Genomic DNA, 8,165 nt, shown 5'->3' on the forward strand with positions numbered 1-8,165 from the left:
CTCCCATGTCATCTGAAGATACATTTGTCACTGAGTATTTTGATGGACACTTGTGTCTCAGTCTCTGTCCTCCATGTGTTCCTTCACACATATTCCCATACGTCACTCATACAGTCATACTTGCCTACTTTTGAAAAAGCATTTCAGGGAGATTATGAAAGTAACACCTACTAGCGCAGCGGTAAAGTGGATGTGTGCTGCTTCATGTGAGAGTCGTGTCATAAAATTTACTTACATCCAAATGTAAATGAGCCCCAAAGCAGTTAGTAAGATCTACATGTTGATGAAAACCCACTGATACATTTTCAAAAATGCATGTAGCCATAGGGATCATTGTGCCTTTGTTAGAAGTCCAGTCCAGGACTTGCACAGGGCTCAAGATTCTCCTGCTCCTCTCCCCACTGGATCTGCTCCCAGGAAATCAGGATGTCTGAGACCTGGGCTTGGTTCCTCCCATGTCACCTGATGAGTCCTTCCTTTATTTTTACACACTGGATTCTAGCTGCCTTGCCGGCTATAGCGTTTATTTCACAGCGCTCGGCTCAGCTGCATGGTCAGCTATTTTCTCCCAGCATTTTCACCGTGGACTGTTTCCCGGCTTCTTAGCCACTCTAGCAGACATTCTTCCACAGCCTACATACCCGGCTTCTTAACCACTCCAGCAGCCATTCTTCCACAGCCTGTATACACGGCTTCTTAGCCACTCCAGCAGCCGTTCTTCCACAGCCTGCATACCCGGCTTCTCAAGCTGCAACATCGGCCTCCAGCCGCAACATCAGGCTCTAGCCACAACCTCGGCCTCGGGCCGCAACATCGGCCTCAAATCGCAACATTGGCCTCAAGCCACAACATTGGTCTCTGTAACAACATTGGCCTCAAGCCATTCTATCAGCCTCAAGCCGCAACATCGGCCGCTACCTTGGTCTCAGATGCTCCGCACAGCCACTCAGCCAAATCTTCAGCACCAGCTTCATCATCACCAGTTGGCCAACTGCTACAGCTATCTGGTGCAAACGCCTCCACTAGTGTCTGCTTACCATCGACAAGACTTCTTCTACCGACGTTGAGCCAGTTGTCCGGGGCAATTAATAAACTTCTCCTTCCACCTTGTCTGTACCGCTCTTCCACAGGGATTATTGGGTGTCGGAGCCCCGACAATCGGAACTTTATAGCTGACCACCTCAGAAGAGACCCCACAGACAAGTTATGGAACGTCACAGAGTCTGGCGCAAGCGCTTGCTGCGCAGATTTCTGCCCTGACCCAGAAGGTCCAGGAACAATCCATTAGCGTTGCGGAGGTTCAGACAGCTAATCTTCCATCTACCATCCAAGAACCTAAGATTAACCTCCCGGATCGGTTCTCTGGGAATCAGGACCAGTTCCTCAATTTTAGAGAAAGCTGTAAGCTTTATTTCCAACTGCAGCCTCTCTCCTCTGGCTCGGAGACCCAGCGAGTCGGGATTGTAATCTCACTTCTCCAAGGAGACCCACAGATCTGGGCTTTTAGTCTACTAGCCATGGCGCCTTACAGTCTGTGGAGGTATTTTTTATGGCCCTAGGCCAGATATAGGACGATCCGGACAAGAGGTCTTTAGCTGAGTCTAAGCTCCGATCTTTGTCCCAGGGTCACTGGGTGGCTGAAGACTATTCCTCCGAGTTTCGCAGGTGGGCCGTGGATTCTGGGTGAAATTACCCTGCACTGCGTTACCAGTTCCGTCTGGGCCTCTTGGAGGAGATTGATTGGAGCACAGGGGATATCACCCAGTGGGGGTCTGGTTGTCAGTCTCGCTGTTTGTCAGTACCATCAGAACTTTACGATCCAAGTTCTCCGATACAACCAATCCTTTGCCACCTCTCTATCAAGAGTTTTGGAATGTCTTCTACAAACAGAAAGCCAGCTCCCTGCCTCCGCACCGACCCTACGATTGCTCCATCCAACTTGTTTCCGGAGCAAGACTTCCCAAGGGTCATTTGTATTCTCTCTCCATACCAGAGACCCAGGCTATGAAAGACTACATCAAAGAGGCTCTGGCCAATGACTTCATCCATCTGTCCAAGTCCCCAGTAGGGGCAGAGTTGTTTTTGTGCAGAAGAAGGACGGATCTCTTAGACCCTGCATTGACTACCGGGACTTAAATAAGATCATGATAAAAAATTTGTACCCATTACCCCTCATCTCTGTACTGTTCGACCAGATCCGGCAGGCCTCCATCTTTTCAAAGATTGATCTCCGGGGAGCTTATAACCTCATTCAGATCAAGGCTGAAGATGAGTGGAAGACGGCGTTCAGTACTCACAAAGGCGCTATGAGTACTTAGTAATGCCGTTCGGCATGGCCAATGCTCCCGTGATCTTTCAGGATTTCATCAACGATGTCCTCCGGGATTTTCTGGGCAAGTTTGTCGTGGTATATTTAGATGATATCCTCATCTTCTCATCATCCATGAGTAAACATCAGAACCACATTGAACAGGTCCTCCAGAAACTTAGAGAGAACCATCTGTTTGCCAAGGCTGAAAAGTGTGAATTCCATGTGCGACAGGTCACGTTTCTGGGGTACGTTATTTCCCCCATGGATTTGCTATGGAACCAAAGAAGGTTTAGGCCATCCTAGACTGGGTCCAGCCAACCACTTTAAAGGCCATTCAGCGTTTCCTCAGCTTTGCCAACTATTACAGGAGGTTCATTGGGTCCTTCTCCACCATTGCAGCTCCCATTGTCGAACTCACTAAGAAGGGTGTGGACACCCCTCACTGGTCGGACAAAGCTGCACGCTCTTTTGTTGTCCTTAAGAATGCTTTCACCAGTGCTCTGGTTCTTCATCATCCAGATCCAGACCTTCCTTTCTTGGTTGGGGTAGATGCTTCTGAGATCGGTGCAGGAGCAGTGTTGTCCCAGAAGGATCCCAGTGATGGCAAGGTCCATCCGTGTGCCTTCTTGTCATGAAAATTTTCCTTGGCTGAGAGAAACTATGATGTGGGGAACCCTGAACTATTGGCCATCAAGTGGGCCTTTGAAGATTGGAGACATTGGCTGGAGGGGGCCAAGGACCAGATCTCTGTCTTCACTGATCACAAGAATCTGACGTACATCAGGGCAGCCAAGAGACTTAATGCCAGACAGGCTCATTGAGCACTATTCTTCACTCGCTTTAACTATACCATTTCTTTTAGACCTGGGTCCAGGAATGTTAACGCGGATGCCCTCTCCAGGAGCTTCTTTCCCGTACAGCAGGATGAAGCTCATCTTGAACCTATTGTGCCCAACTCCTGTCTTCACTTGGCACTTACCCGAGGTTTAGCGGAGATCATCCGTGCTCATCAAATGGAAACACCTGCTGACAAACCTCCACATCTGCTCTTTGTGTCCAAGAGATTCTGGTGACAGGTTCTTCTAGACTTTCATGCCTGACAAGCCTTTGGACACCCGGGTATCATTAAGACCACGGAATTGTTGTCCCGGTCCGTATAGTGGCCTTCCCTTCCCGCTGATACTCGTGAATTTGTTCTCGCTTGTGAGACTCGTGCCAGTAATAAGACTTCTCGCACCTCTCCTCCGGGCTTCCTGCTACCACTATCTGTTCCCAAAAGGCCATGGTCCCACATTGCCATGGACTTTCTTGTGGATCTTCCCATTTCGGCAGGTTGTTCCGTGATTTGGACAGTGGTGGACAGGTTCAGCAAGATGGTCCATTGTATCCCGCTGCCAAAGCTTCCACCTGCTAAAAAACTGGCAAACTTGTTCAAATGTCATCTGACTGCACGGGTTACCAGTCGATGTGGTTTCCGGCCGGGGGTCACAATTCGTTGCAATATTCTGGAGACATTTCTGTTCTGCTCTGGGGATACATCTTAGCCAGTCGTCTGGATATCATCCATAATCCAAAGGGCAAACAGAGAGAGCCAATCAGACCCTAGAGCAATATCTACGGTGCCACATCTCCAAGTGCCAGAATGACTGGGTGTCACATTTGCCTTTATCGGAATTTGCCTACAACAACTCCTGGCATTTTGCTTCCACGGTGTCACCATTCTTCTGCATCATGGGCTAACAACGTAGAGCTAATTCGTTTGAGATCAGCTTCTCTTCATCCTCGGATCCTCCTGCGATCTCATTTCGGGTAAGGTCCATGTCAATTTGATCGAAGCCGCTGCCCGGGCGAGGATCGTGGACAAATATAGAAGGCCATGTACCTTTCAGAGAGGAGATCTGGTCTGGCTTTCTACCAGGGACATCAGACTTCGTCAACCCAATAGGAACCTCGCTCCCAAGTTCATTAGTCCTTTTTTGGATCATCTCGTAGGTCAACCCGGTGACTTTCAGACTTCAGTTACCAGCTTCTCTCAAGATAAACAACTCCTTCCACTGCTCTCTTCTCAAGGCTGTTTTCACCTCTGCCAAGTTTGGGAGTCTTCAGGTATTCACACCCAGACCAGTGGAGGTTCGAGACCAACAAGAATTTATTGTGGAAAGAATCCTGCATTTGAGAGTTTCTAGGGGTCACCTTCAGTTTCTGGTGCACTGGAAGGGTTATGGACCTGAAGAGCGGTCATGGGTCCCAGGCTGAAGAAGGCGTTCTTCCAGGACTCTCCATTTAAACCAGGCTCTAGGGGTTCTTCAATCCAGCATCAAGAGGGGGGATACTGTTACAAGTCCAGTTTTTGTTCCCATACATTGCCAGGTTTTCATTCCAACCAGCTAGATTGGACAGATATCTGACAGATAATTGTATAGTGTATGCCCAGCATTATACTTAATTACAGGTTTTATTGGTCTTTCTATTTATAAACAGCTCTATAATCAAAACATTATATTTACCTTACTGAGTCATTTTGAATGGGAAACCACCGTTTTTTGAAGACCCATGTGCAGCCAGATCACATTTCATCCTCAATAATTCAGATTCCTCTCGAGCCCATAAGCCATGTCACCTGAAGATACATTTGTCACTGAGTATTTTGATGGACACTTGTGTCTCAGTCTCTGTCCTCCATGTGTTCCAGTTCACACATATTCCCATACGTCACTCATACAGTCATACTTGCCTACTTTTGAAAAAGCATTTCAGGGAGATTATGAAAGCAACACCTACAAGCGCAGCGGTAAAGTGGATGTGTGCTGCTTCATGTGAAAGTCGTGTCATAAAATTTACTTACATCCAAATGTAAATGAGCCCCAAAGCAGTTAGTAAGATCTACATGTTGATGAAAAGAAAACCCACTGATACATTTTAGAAAATGCATGTAGCCATAGGGATCATTGTGCCTTTGTTAGAAGTCCAGTCCAGGACTTGCACATGGCTCAAGATTCTCCTGCTCTCCCCACTGGATCTGCTCCCAGGAGATCAGGATGTCTGAGACCTGGGCTGGGTTCCTCCCATGTCACCTGATGAGTCCTTCCTCTATTTTTACACACTGGATTCTAGCTGCTTTGCTGGCTATAGTGTTTATTTCACAGCGCTCGGCTCAGCTGCATGGTCAGCTATTTTCTCCCAGCATTTTCAGCAGTTCTCCCACAGCCTGCATACCCGGCTTCTTAGTCACTCCAGCAGCCGTTCTCCCACAGCCTGCATACCCGGCTTCTTAGCCACTCCAGCAGCCATTCTCCCACAGCCTGCATACCCGGCTTCCTAGTCACTCCAGCAGCCGTTCTCCCACAGCCTGCATACCCGGCTTCTTAGCCACTCTAGCAGCCATTCTCCCACAGCCTGCATACCCGGCTTCCTAGTCACTCCAGCAGCCGTTCTCCCACAGCCTGCATACCCGGCTTCTTAGCCACTCCAGCAGCCATTCTCCCACAGCCTGCATACCCGGCTTCCTAGTCACTCCAGCAGCCATTCTCCCACAGCCTGCATACCCGGCTTCTTAGCCACTCTAGCAGCCATTCTTCCACAGCCCACATACCCGGATTCTTAGCCACTCCAGCAGCCGTTTTTCCACAGCCTGCATACCCGGCTTCTTAGCCACTCCAGCAGCCGTTCTTCCCCAGCCTGCATACCCAGATTCTTAGCCACTCCAGCAGCCGTTCTCCCACAGCCTGCATACCCGGCTTCCTAGCCACTCCAGCAGCCGTTCTCCCACAGCCTGCATACACGGCTTCTTAGCCACTCCAGTAGCCATTCTCCCACAGCCTCAAGCCACAACATTGGCCTCAGGCCAAAACATCGGCCTCAAGCTGCAACATAGGCCTCAGGCCACAACATCGGACTCAACCAGCAACATTGGGCTCTGGCCACAACATAGGCCTCGAACCTCAACATCAGCCTCAGCAACAACACCGGCCTCAAGCCGTTCCATCTGCCTCAAGCTGCTACATCGGCCTCAAGCCACAACATCGGGCTCTAGCCACAACATCGGGCTCAACCGGCAACATTGGGCTCAACCGGCAACATTGGGCTCTGGCCACAACATCGGCCTCAGCAACAACACCGGCCTCAAGCCGTTCCATCGGCCTCAAGCTGCTACATCAGTCTCCAGCCGCAACATCTGGCTCTAGCCACAACCTCGGCCTCAAGCCGCAACAACGGTCTTGGTAACAACACTGGCCTCAAGCTGCTCCATTGGCCTCAAGCCGCAACACCGGCCGCAAGCTGTTACCTCGGCCTCAGCTGCTCCACCCAGCCACTCAGCCAAATCTTTGGGACCAGCTTCATTTTGAACGGTTGGCCAACTGCTACAGCTATCTATCCACTAATGTCTGCTTACCAACGACAAGATTTCTTCTACCGACGTTCAGCCAGTTGTCCGGGGCAATTAATAAACTTCTCCTTCCACCTTGTCTGTACAGAATCCACAGGGATTCTTGGGTTTTGGATCCCCGACAATCGTAACAGCCTTATAACCAATGCAGGGAATGATACTAATAATCCCATTTAAATGTATATATGTGATATATATATATATATATATATCAGGTGCAATCAGGGAGATTGCTAGACTCTTCAGGGAGTCAGGGAGATTGATACTCTTTCAGGTAGTCTCCCTGACAATGTTGGCAAGTATGCATACAGTACCCACCGAAATCTCAGAGCTATTCATTTTCAACTACATTCTACACCTCTTCAACAACTTCCTTCTCGGATTTCTACATTCCCCTGTCCTGGTCTGGATGGTCCACATTTTAGTCACACCATAGCAATAACCTTCCCACATGTGGCTTCAGGTACTTTGTTTTCTCAGCCTTAGGGGGGAATTCAATTAGACCCGTTAACTGAACGGGTGCTAATTGATCACTGCCTGAGACCTGAAAAGAAATCTCTGATAACTGTGCAGGTAACGGGTGTAAAGACCCAATTAACGCATAGGTCCGGAATGTTATCACGGACTCTACGAGGTAATGGGCGATAATTAAACTTAACGCCCCTCTTCAACGGCCGTTAAAAAGGGGCTAAGGTAAAAAAGGGAGGCTTATTGAATAACCTCAGATGATAAAATTAGAGGCTACCTCTCCTTTTCACCCTTGTTAAGTTAACGGCCCTAACTGAATTAATCCCTTAGTCACAATCTTGGTAGTTCCTTTGGGAAAGGTCTTATACTTTTCATGACTTCTGGAAATATGCAACTATTTATCACTCATTCTAGAATACTCTGGCCACCAAATATACTTGATACTAGGGATGTGCGCTGGACCATTTTTGCTGGATTAGATTTGGCTCTGATTCATCCTGTCTTCATCACTTGTTACTCTCCTCTCACCTCTATCAACCATGGCCTGCACTAACCAGATGGCCTCCTTCTACCACATCACCCTCACTTCTGCACTTGACTCCATTGCCCCCACCTACTCTGTCCCCCTCCGTCAGTCCAAACCCCAACCCTGGCACTCCAAACTGATCCAGTTTCTCCAGAAGTGCTCGCGCACAGTCTCTGGCGGACTTCCTTCAAGTTTGTCCTCTCTTCCTACAGCTCGGCCTTCTCCCTCACCAAGCAATCCTTCTTCCAGTTACTCATCTCCTCTCAGTCCTCCAATCTCTGCCGCCTCTTTGGTACTTTCAACACTCTCCTTCGTCCCCCCCTCCCATCCTCCCTCACTGCATTTTACTTTGCCTCCTTCTTCTCTTCCAAAATTGAGGCAATTCTTCACAGTATTTCCTGCAATCACTTTGCTGCAACCCCACCTATCCCACCATCCGCACCTCCCGGCCACCCCACCTTGTACTCCTTCAG

This window comes from Taudactylus pleione, unplaced genomic scaffold (genome assembly GCF_031769625.1).
Source record: "Taudactylus pleione unplaced genomic scaffold, aTauple2 ptg000273l, whole genome shotgun sequence".
Taxonomy (NCBI): domain Eukaryota; kingdom Metazoa; phylum Chordata; class Amphibia; order Anura; family Myobatrachidae; genus Taudactylus; species Taudactylus pleione.